Genomic DNA, 12,017 nt, shown 5'->3' with positions numbered 1-12,017 from the left:
AAAACTAGAGATTAGGTGAGCCTGAAAAGTGAAGAAAAAGTGAATTTCAGGAATAGTATGGAGATGAGAGATATAATATACAATATTCAGTGCTTGGCACAGTACTACATATATGCTTAGGCAATGCTTATTCAAAATGTTGGAGGGCAGAGGCATCTAGGTGGCACAGCTGATACTGACAAAGCATCAGCCAGGGAGTCAAGAGAACCTGAGTTCAAATCCAGCCTCACATACTTGACACTCACTGTGTGACCCTGGGCAAGTCACTTAACCTCAATTGCCTCACCAAAAAAAAAAAAGAAAAGAAAAAGAAAATATGGAAGGGGATGTGGGAAAATTGGGAAATGAATACACTGTTAGTAGAGTTGTGAACTGATTCAACCATTCTGGAGAGCAATTTGGAACTATCCCCAAAGGGCTATCAAACTGTGCATACCCTTTGATCCAACAATACCACTGCTAGATCTATATCCTGAAGACATGAAAAAAGGGAACAGGACTTATTTGTACAAAAATATTTATAGTAGCTCTTTTTGTGATGGCTAAGAATTGGAAATCAAAGAGATGCCAATCAATTGTGAAACGGCTAAACAAATTGTGGTATATAATTGTAATGGAATATTATTGGGCTATAAGAAATGATAAGCAGGATAATTTCATTAAAATCTGGAAAGACTCACATGAAATGACATAGGGAAGTGAACTGAACCAGGAAAATGTTATACATGGTAACAGCAATATTGTTCAATGAAGAACTGTGAATGAGTTAGCTGTGATCCAAGACAAAGGACTATTGATGAAGCAAACTATCTACCTCCAGAGAAAGAATTAATATTGATTGAATACAGACTGAAGCATGCAGTTTTTTACCTTTTTTCTTTTATTCAAGTCATACAAAATGACTAATATGGAAATGCTCTATATGTGTGTATATAGATAGATAAATATGATTCTTTACCTTCTCAGGGAGGGAGGAGGGAAAGGGAGGAAACAGGGAGGGATAGAATTCATAATTCAAAACCTCAAATGAAAATGTTTAAAAATAAATAAATAAAAAGAAAAAAATCCTGTACTTTAGAAATATCCATTTGACAGCTATATACAGGATAGGTTAGAGAAGGAAAAGATTTCTGTAACAGCCTAGGTAAGAGGTAAATATCACTTGAGAGAAGGGAACAAATATGAAATATACTGTGGAGATCAAACTGATTGGATGTCAGAGAGAGTGAAAAATCAAGCATGACTCTCATGTTGTGAAATTAGATAATTAGAATGATAGTGTTGTCCTCAACAGAAATGGGGATGTTAGGAAGAAATGAAGATTTCTGTATGGGGTCGGGGGAGGGGAGGGGTTAGTGGCAAAATGAATTCTGGACTCATTGAGTTGAGTTGGAAAAAACTATACAATATTCAGTTCCAGATGCTCAATAGGCAGCTGGGATGTAGGATGTTCAAGAGAGATTAAGGATGATTATATAGATCTATTCACAATCTACACAGGGAATTGAACGCATGTGAGATGATATAATTACTCAGAAGGTTTGAAGAAAATAGGGTTCAGAATAGAGGGATACACATTCATGTAAACTGGGTATGACATGGTTGATGATCCAGCAAAGGAGCTTGAGAAAAATCAGTTGGACAGGTAGGAAGACAATCGAGAGAGAGAGTCACATCATAAAAACCATAGAGAAAAGAATGTCCAGAAGTGAATGGTAAACATTGTCAAATGCTAAAGAGAGATCAAGAAGGATGAGGGCTGAGAAAGGACCAAATGATTTGTTGATTAACAGACACACATATGAATTACAAATCTCTAACAGAGTTCATTTTCAATCCCACTTTTTAATTGCAACACCATGTTTTGTGAAATAGCATACTGAGGTTCAAAAATTCACATAACCAAAAATTAGTTCAAAAATGTTTACTGGTTAAACTACCTCTCCCCAACAAATAGTATCAATTCACATCAAAACAACACTTAATAAGCTAGGCACTATGCTAAGTGCTAGGGATACAAAGAATGGCAAAAGATAGCCCCTACCCTAAAGAGCTCACAATCAGATGAGGGGATTCAAAGAGCTATGGACAAACTATACACAGAATAAATTTAAGATAATCTCAGAGGGAAAGCACTAGCAGTCAAGGAGAAAGGAAAAGACTTCCTGTAGAAGACAGGATTTTAGATGCAACATGAAGGAAACCAGGTGGAGAAGAGGAAAAGGAAAGAATTCTCATGCCACTGCCAAGAACCATTTGATACTTCTTAGAAACTTTTCAGCTTTCTCTTTGGACTATATCTTCTTCTTAGTGATCTCAAATATGCTGTATATGTGTATGTGTGTGTGTATGTGTATACACACATTTACACATACCCACATATATAATATATATGTATGTGTATGTATAAACATGGCTCTATAAACCCAATATATTTTTGTGATGTAAATACTAAAGTCAGACTATGACAGCATGTAGTCTAGAGTTGTTCTATAAAGTGAATCTGAATGCATAGAATAACTGCCCAAGGAGTCACAACCAAGTCAAAGTAGAACACTTACCTCCTAAAACTATCCAAAGGAAAAATGTTTTGAAATATTAGGATCAAAGCTCATTGAAAAGGTCAACATAGGTTTGATCCTTTTTTCCCCTTTAGTGTCTGTTCTGATACAAGAGGCTAGGGAAAGGGGAGCTGGTAGCTATAGAATTTTCAGATTTAGGGATTTTTTTTCAGTCAATAGATATTTATTAAGTACCTACTCTGAATCAGGCACTGTGTTAAGCACTGGGGATACAAAAAAAGGGAAAACATAGACTTTGCAGACTATATAAGACTTAGATATATTTTAATCATATTTTTAAATAACTTTCTCCTTTAGCAATGTCCTGTTTTGGGAAAGTTTGGTAGATTCATTTTTAGGGAATGTATTAATAGTAGAACTTCAATATTTCTCTGGGTTATATAAAGTCTGTGATTTCTTGGGATTTAAATGGAAATTCATTAATCAATGAAGAGCCTCATTTACAACACAATTTATAGTCAAAGAGAATTGACTGAGTCACTGAGAGGCCAGTTGAATTGCCCAGGCTCATAGAGCAGTATATGCCAAAGAGAGAGCTTTAATGCAGAGGTGTTAGGCATTTCTATGCACTATACCATACAGCCTTTTTGCTCCTGTGTTCTAAAAGGAGCTCATCACCTCAGGTGGGATGACTTTGCTTTACTTACATACCACCAAAAGGACCATAATCTACAAGTAGATGGGAAAATGATCAGATTTATACCATTAGTAATTATATTCTAGGGCAGCTAGTTGGCACAGTAGATAGAGCACCAGATTGAAGTCATGAAGACTCATCTTTTTGAGTTCAAATCTGACCTTAGACACTTATTAGCTGTGTGACCCTGGGCCAGTCATTTGCTCCTGTTTGCCTCAGTTTCCTCATCTGTAAAAGGAGTTGAAAAAAGAAATGACAAACCACTCTAGTATTTTTGCCAAGAAAAACCCCAAATGGGGTTACAAAGAGACACAACTGGAAAACTATTGAAAAATAACAATTACATTCTAGACCTGATATATTTGTTATTCTGTGACAAGTTGCAGCACTGGAAGACATGATGACATGAAGAATGATTCTACAGAGACTATTGGTTTGGGTAAGTCTAACATTTCAATGATCAAGCTCATAATAAAACAGAGCTACTTGAAAAAATGCACAAGAGAAAGTGTGATCAAAGATGAAAAGCACCATAATAACTGACAAACTGTTACTTCAAAATAGCCTTATTCATCCTCTTGAAAGATGCCTTCAGAGGGAGGAGTAGTTGGAATATGAATGAAAAAAAACAATTTTTTAAAAATTAATTATTGTTATGAAGAAAAAAGTACTTCTGTGGGCAAAAAAAGTACAAAGACTGGATTAATTAAGATTGGAAAAGGTGATTTTTACTGTTGAAACTCACTCTTTTATTCAAGGCTATGCCAAAACCAGATGATCCTCTGAGATCTGGCCATCTTCATCAGACTACCAAACATCCCACTCCAGAAAATGCTTTTGGACTTTTCTTAATTCCAATGAGCCCACAAAAAATGAACTTTGATAGATATATTGATATACCAAAATGCAGAATTTTTCTCGTATTACAGAAATTTCCAATAGGAAATGGAATACTGAAGAACATCTTGAACAAAACATAGAAGGTTAAGAAATTTACACCTCACCACCCTACCCCAAATGAAGATAAATATGCTTGAATAGCCTGGGAACTAATCTGACTTAAACTCTATTGAAAATGTATGGACCAAGAGCCAAGATGGTAGAGAAACAGCAGCAACTCACCTGAGTTCTCCCCAAAACCTCCCCAAAACATCTTTATATAGTGCCATAAAATAATTCCTGCAGCATCAGAACCCACAAAAGGATGGGATGAAATAATTTTTCATCCAAAAACAACTTAGAAGGTCAGCAGGAAAGGACTGTTGCACCTGGATAAGAGTGGAGCACAGGCCAGCACAGACTCAGACCCAGCCAACCAGGAACACACATTGGGAGCCACAGAATCAACAGAAACTGTAGCAAAAACAGCCCACAGATGGTAAGAGAGTCAAACAACTGGTCAGAAGGAGATTACAAGGGCATCTTTGCTAGCACTGAGGTAGAACTCTGTTGCTTTGCCCATACTCAGACCAAGTCATAGTCCTGGGTGGCAGACTCAGGGCAAGGAGGAGCACTAGCACACCAGGGCTTGCAGCTACAGTGGAGCAGGGAACCTTTGTCACAGGTCCAGGGCATAAAAGAGTGCTTGTGGTAGCTCACAGACCAGAACACAGGCCAGGAGAGAGGTAAACACTTCACCTTAGATCAAGAAATCTATGGAAAAACTGAATACTTACAGGTCCCTAGAAGTATCTCTGAAAACAGCTGCACAAAACCCCTGAAGCTTGGGACAGTGTGCCCTCCATCTTGGAAAAAGAGCCCTACTTCAACAAAGAGTTGAAAGTCAAGAAATAGGCTAGGAAAAATGATCAAACAAAAGAAAAAAATTTTGACTATAGAAAGTTACTAGGATTGACAAGGAAGATCAAAACACACTCGGAAAAAGATAACAACACCAAAGTTCCTACATCCAAAGCTTCCAAGAAAAATATGAATTGGTCTCAGGCCATGGAAGAGCTTAAACAGGATTTTGAAAATCAAGTAAGAGAAGTAGAAGAAAAGTCGGGAAGAAATATGAGAGTGATGCAAAAAAAAAATCATGAAAAACATTCAACAGCTTGGTAAAGGAGACCCAAAAAATATTGAAAAAATAGCACCTTGAAAAACAGACTAGGCCAAATGATAAAAGAGGTCCAAAAAGCCAAAGAAGAGAATTTCTTAAAAAGCAGAATTGGACAAATGGAAAAAGAGGCACAAAAATTCACAGAAGAAAAAACTCCCTAAAAAGCAGAACTGGCCAAATGGAAAAGGAAGTCCAAAAGCTCACTGAAGAAAACAATTACTTAAAAATTAGAATGGAGCAAATGGAAGCAAATGACTTTAGAAGAAATTAAGAAACAAAATCAAAGAATGAAAAAATAGAAGACAATATGAAATATCTCATTGGAAAAACAACTGACCTGGAAAATAGATCCAGGAGAGATAATTTTAAAAGTATTGGACTACCTGAAAGCCATGATCAAAAAAAGAGTCAGATATCATCTTTCAAGAAATTATCAAGGAAAATATTCTAGAACCAGAGGGCAAAATAAAAATTGAAAAAATTCATCAATCACCTCCTACATGAGATCCCCAAATGAAAAATACCAGGAATATTATAGCCAAATTCTATAGCTACCAGGTCAAGGAGCTGCAAGCAGCCAGAAAGAAACAATTCAAGTACTGTGGAGTCACAGTCAGGATAACATAGTACTTGGCAGATTTTACATTAAAGAATCAGAGGGCTTGGAATATGACATTCCAGAGGGTAAAAGAGCTACGGTTACAACCAAGAATCACATACCCAGCAAAACTGAGTATAATCCTTCAAGGGGGAAATGGGCATTCAATGAAATTGATGCCTTTCAATCATTCTTGATGGAAATACCAGAGTTGAATAGAAAAATCTGATTTTCAAATACAAGATTCAAGAGAAGCATAAAGAGGTAAACAGAAAAGAGAAATCATAAGAGACTTAAACTGTTTACATTCATACATGGAAAGATGATAGTTATTACTCATAAGAACTACATCATTATTAGGGCAATTAGAAAGTGTATATATAAATAGAGGACACAGGTGTGAGTTAAATAGGAAGAGATGATACCTAAAGAATAAAATTAAGGGATAAAAGAGGGATGTACTGGGACAAAGGGAAAGGGAAAGGTAGAATGGGGCAATAATAATTATAAAAGGGGCAAGAAAGAGCTTTTTAAAATAGAGGGGAATGGGGGAGATGAAGAGGAGTGAGTGAATCTTATTCTCATCAGAATTGGTTCAAAGAGGCAATAACATACACACTCAATTGGGTATAGAGAACTGAGTCAAATCTATAAAAAATAAGAGCCATTATCCAATTAATAAATAATCAAAAGATATGAAGAATTTTCAGATAAAGTAACCAAACCTATCTACAGCCATACAAAAAAGTGGTCTCACTATTGATTGGAGGAATGCAGATTAAAACAATTCTGAGGGACTACCTCATACCTATTAAATTGGCTAATAGGAGAGAAAAGGAAATGAGAAATGTTGGAGGGGATTTGGGAAAAATGAGACATTAATATACTGTGGTGGAGTTGTGAACTGATTCAACCATTCTGTAGAGCAATTTGGAAATATGCTCAGAGGGCTATAAAACCAAGTATACTCTTTGACCTAGCAATACTACTACTAGGTCCGTATCCCAAAAGAAATTTTTAAAAAAGGAAAAGGACCTTTATGTACAAAAATATTTATAGCAGCTCTCTTCTAGTGGCAAAGAATTGGAAATTGAGGGGATGCCCATCAATTGGGGAATGGCTGAACAAATTGTGGTATACGGTTTTGATAAAATACTATTATGCTTTAAGAAATGATGAGCAGCATGCTCTTAGAAAAACCTGGAAAGACTTACATGAGCTCATGCAAAGCAAAATGTACTGTGTATAAAGTAACAGCAGTACTGTAAGATGATCAGCTATGAATGACTTAGCTATTCTCAGCAATACAATGATCCAACAGGAAAGACTTATGATGAAAAATGTTATCCATCCCAAGAGAAAGAACTAATGGTGTCTGCATACAGATTGAAGTATACTTTTTAAACTTTATTTTTCTTCAGGGGTTTTTTTGGTCTATGTTTTCTTTCACAACATGACTAATATGGAAATGTTTTGCATGAATATACATGTATAACCTATATCAAATTGCTTGCCTTCTCAATGGAGGTAGGGGAAGGATGGGAGAGGATTTGGAACTCAACGTCTTAAAAACTAATGTTAAAATTGTTTTTATATGTAACTGGTGGGAAATAAAATACTAAATAAATTTTTAAAATATTTTAACATAAAAAAATAAAATGTATGGACCATAGTTGAGGCTAGACTTAGAAAAAGTGGGCAATTCTTCATAGGTATAGTTAATATATAATTTGATTAGAAGTTGGTTTCATGATGAAAAATTAAAAATTATATGTGTTAAAATCTTGCAATCTCAATTCCAAACCATGTAAAATATGAGTGTAGCTAACAAATGTTTCCTATTGAAATTTTATTAAGTTATAATAATAAGCTAGACTTTATATAATGCTTTAGGTTCTGCAAAGCACTTTATAAATATTATATAATTTAATCTTCACAAAAACCCTGGGAGGTAGGTGCTATCATTATCCTAACCATTTGACAGATGAAAAAACTGAAATGAACAGAAATGAAATGAATTTCCTAATATTACACAGCTAGGAAGTGCCTTAGTTTGGATTTGAACTCAGGTTTTCCTGACTCCCATAATTCACACAATACTCTAAGTCCCAAATAAATGTTTTGTTGAATGTAATTGAACTTTTGCAACAATTAGAATAGCAGTATCTTGTTTTGTTTATGATGGGAAGCTTTTAAAAAGCTTTTTTAATCTATATTTTAAAATCTCAGATAACTAATGAAAAACAAATATATAAATGGTTTGCATTCCCATACCTACCTTTGGACTGTCCCAAAATTTGTAAAACATGACTAAATCATGCTGCATAATGATTTACAGTAACCAGGTTTGATATTACACAGTCACCTTGGGCTCTGTGTGTGGCAAAACTGTATAATGTGTCCAGACAACTTGAATTCCTCAAACCTGCTTCAATTAGCATTAATCTGTACAAATATTCATGAAATTTCTTAAGCAGGTGGTTTATTTAAATGGATTTTAAAACATCAAAAGCATAAATCTGATTTTACAAACACAAACCAGTTGCACTAAAATCAATTTTTAAAAAATATCCAAATTAAACAAGTAACTTGATGGATCTCTAAGTTCACAAGGATCCTGAACTTGGAGCAGGAAGCGATGTTAGAGATGGTCTAGGACTAGGCCAACCTCCTTATTTTACAAACTGAATCATTAAATCACAGGATTTTTAAGTTGAGAGGGACTTCAAAGGCCACCTAGTCCCACCCATACTGCAAAAAAATTCCCATTAAAAATATACCCCTACAGTGATAATACAGTCTGATTAAAGACCTCTGTGCAAGAGGAAGCCCACCACTACCCAGGACAACAGTCAGCTCCACTTTAGACAGTTGTAATTGTTACTAAGTTTTACTGACTTCAACCATAATTTTGCCTTTTTTGCAACTTCTTCCCATTGTTTTTTCCTTGTTTTGCTATATAGGACCAAATAAAATAAATCCAACCTATGGAAAAATATGGTGGCTCTCACATACATGAGACAATTTTCTCCAGTTCTGGACCTTCTTCTAATTTCTAACACCTAGAATTTCTAGTTTTCTTCAAGGTTCAGCTCACTTACCATCTGCTACAATAAGCCTTTCCTGATCTCCTTAATTGTTATCACTCTTTCTCCTCCTCAAATTGTCATATATAATCTTCTGTTTAAGAGTCACCCCCGACTGAGAGAGAGAAAGAGGGGGGTTAGCCTCAAAACCAGGAAGACCATGGTTCAAGTGTTGAGCCTTAGACAATACGACACATATGTCATCCTGGGGAAGACAAAGCTCTCAGTGCCCTAGGCAAGTGGCTAAGACTACAAATGTGCAGAACAGGTGTAATCAACAATGGTAAAGGGAATTTCCTCACCTGGTATAGAGAGCTCCCTAAACCAATGAGATCACAGTCCAGTCCCTATTCCTATTCTAATATTTACATGTAGCATCAGCACAGAGGAACAGAAGTTCCTTGAGGGGCCAGGCTGTCTCCCTTTGTATCTCCAGAACCAGTACAGTGAACTGCAGACAGAGAACAGACCTTGGACACAGGTTAGGGACAGAGATCCCGGGCCTGCCTCGCACATAATGCTTGCTGGATTGTATGGAAAATATATTACTCATACATACATGATTCCACTTGTTCAAACCCTTCCCAATGAATGCCATTTGCTTCTATGAAAATATATTAAGAAAAACTCATAGGAAGCCTTCTGCTGTTTTACCATAAAGAAACCAATGAAGAAGCCATGTATTAAAACTCCAAAAGCACAGTTATGGTTATGTAAGTGGGGAGAAAAGTTGAACACCCATCTCAGATCACTTAAAACGTCCCTGACAGAACTGCCTTAATGGTAAGGGCCTGGTTGGAAAGGTGGAGTATGTCTAATTACACTTCCCACTCCTAAATTGTCATGGAGATTACTCTGAACCTAATCACGAACCCAGCAAGACTACAGGAGTTCCGTAATCATGCCCTTTAGTACTGTGCGATTCTCAGAGAAACACAGAGAAGTAGAATGAAATCAAACTTCGATGGTAGAAAAGATATGACAAAAGGAATCCCGCTGAAGGGCTGAAATGAACTATGCCATCTTAGTTATGACTTGCTGATACTTGTCCTGGCTGAGTCTACTACTACCGCAGATCCTCCCGTTCAAGAGAAGGAAGAGGGAAAGGGAGGGGAAGAAAAGAGAGGGAAAGAATAACTTAGAGAAATAATAGCTATGCACAAAGCCAAATGGTACGTTGTGGTTTTCTGGCTTCACTAAAATAGGTAGCCAACCTTGTCCTGAGCAGCAAGATCCGATTTCCAAACCCTTTGGGGGCTCCTCTTTTTTATTTAAAAGAAAAAACAACCTGCCCCAAGAAGGTGTTGCAGTCAGACCCTAAAGGCAATTTCAGACAACAAAGACCCCAAGCAATCAAAATGGAATTATAATACGCGCTGTATTAGCAGCCACCGACGCGGAGAAGGATTTGCTAGCAGCTCAGCTTCCTATCAGCCTTCACCACCCCCACCCACCCACCTCCTGGGATTCTCAGCTACCCCCAGACTACCCCCATCCCGGCCGTCTCTTTGGTACCCAGGGGCGGACCTAGCGCCTCGCCCGGATTTTGCAATCTCTCTGCCGCTTCTCCCAAAGCTTTACAGCACGCAGTGTTCAAATTCTTTCCCGCCCAGGCATGACGAGAGGACGACAACAATCGGCTAACACAAGAGAGCTTTGGGCTTGGGGGGGTGAGGGAGGGATGAAGAGGGGAGCAGAAGGAAGAGGAGGACTAAGAGGAGGAAGGAGGAGAATCAAGAGGAGGGAGGAGGAGGGAGAAAGCTTGAACCCGGGGCTGGAAGTCCGAGCCCCGGCTGTGGGCTGATCCCCACCGAGTGCTACCCCCTTGTCGAGGTAGGCGGGCGGCCCGAAGGTGACACAAAGAAACGCAGACAAATGCCAAGCCCGGGCGCTCATTCCAAAGCCCTGCGAGCTCCGCCCGTGACAACTTTGCTGCGCCCCCAGTACGCCCCGCTCTGTTCCCCCAGGCAAACTTTCCCGCGGCCGCGAGGCCAGGACCGTTGTCCGTGCTTGGACTCCGGTGCCTTCCGTCCTCCTCATCCTCTCTTCGCCCCCCACCCCCCACCCTTATCGTCCTCCTCCTCCTCCTCCCTAGCTAGGCTCAGAAGGATTTCCATCCCTAGCACTCGCCCGCCCCCTCCTTCTCTCCTCCTCCCCGCTCCCCGCCACAAACCAGGGCGCAACGCACCGAGGCTTGGAGAGCTGGTGCGGCCACACTCACCCGCCCTAGCCCGAGCGGAGGGCGCGGGGCCGCGGGCACTGCCACAGCTCTGCGCTCCCCTTTCTCCTTTTTCGTTTCTCCTTTCTCCTTTCTCCGGGGCTCGAGCTTTCCCTTTCTCTCACTCGCTTTTTCCGTGCAGTTGGTCGAGGCTCTCGGCGCTACACAGCCCGCTCCGCTCCTTGGCGCTCGGGAAGCGGCAAACCACGCCCCACGCCTTCCCCGCCCGCCAGCCCGCCAGCCCCGGGCTGCCCAGACTCCTGTTCTTAGAGCCGCCGCCAGCACCACCCTCCCTGTCCACTTTGGAGCATGTCCGCAGGGAGCAGGGAGGCGGAGCACCCCTCCGCCGCTCCTTCCTAAGCTCTGGGCTGCAGGACTTCAGAGAAGGAACTCCAGCCCGACTGCCTGGCGGGGACGCAGACAACTTTGTGTTTAGTCAAAACTGAGTCAAGCCTCAGAGAGAGTAGAAGAGCCCGAGTGGCATGAAACAGGTACCAGAAAGTTAAGGATCCCCTGCCATATCCAGAAGAACCCCGGGCCCGCTCATCGTGCTCAGTTCAGAGTGCATGGACTCCTTGGGGTTTACTAGACCCTGGACCAATCAAAGAGAAAAGGGTAAAAGTTGATACTTGAGGACTCCCTCCACCCTCTTTGATGCAGTTCTATTCAGTTTTGGGCAGGTCATTCAGCACCATCAGGTGCCGACTTTTTTTTTTTTTTGGTCACACCAACTCATACAACTGCCCATCAAGGTTTTGTGGACTTAATGCAAATGCTGATGAAATCTAAGATCTTATAGGGGAATAAACATTTATATATTATGTTCCAGGTACT

General features: G+C 39.4%; 1 protein-coding gene across 5 annotated transcripts in view; it reads right to left on the bottom strand.

The window, feature by feature from the left end:
- SYNE2 (spectrin repeat containing nuclear envelope protein 2) overlaps positions 1–11,320 on the bottom strand; it is a 416,605-nt gene extending 405,285 nt beyond the window's left edge. For 4 of the 5 annotated variants that reach the window (XM_072629430.1, XM_072629434.1, XM_072629433.1 and 1 more), the window contains exon 1: positions 11,154–11,285. The gene's annotated coding sequence lies outside the window, so the exon portion shown is untranslated. Of the gene's footprint in view, positions 1–11,153 lie in introns of all 5 variants that reach the window. The other variant, XM_072629431.1, reaches the window with a different exon arrangement.
- Positions 11,321–12,017: the final 697 nt, after the last annotated feature.

The sequence above is a fragment of the Notamacropus eugenii genome, chromosome 1, assembly GCF_028372415.1.
Source record: "Notamacropus eugenii isolate mMacEug1 chromosome 1, mMacEug1.pri_v2, whole genome shotgun sequence".
Taxonomy (NCBI): Eukaryota; Metazoa; Chordata; class Mammalia; order Diprotodontia; family Macropodidae; genus Notamacropus; species Notamacropus eugenii.
This window is presented reverse-complemented; position numbering and strand designations above follow the sequence as displayed.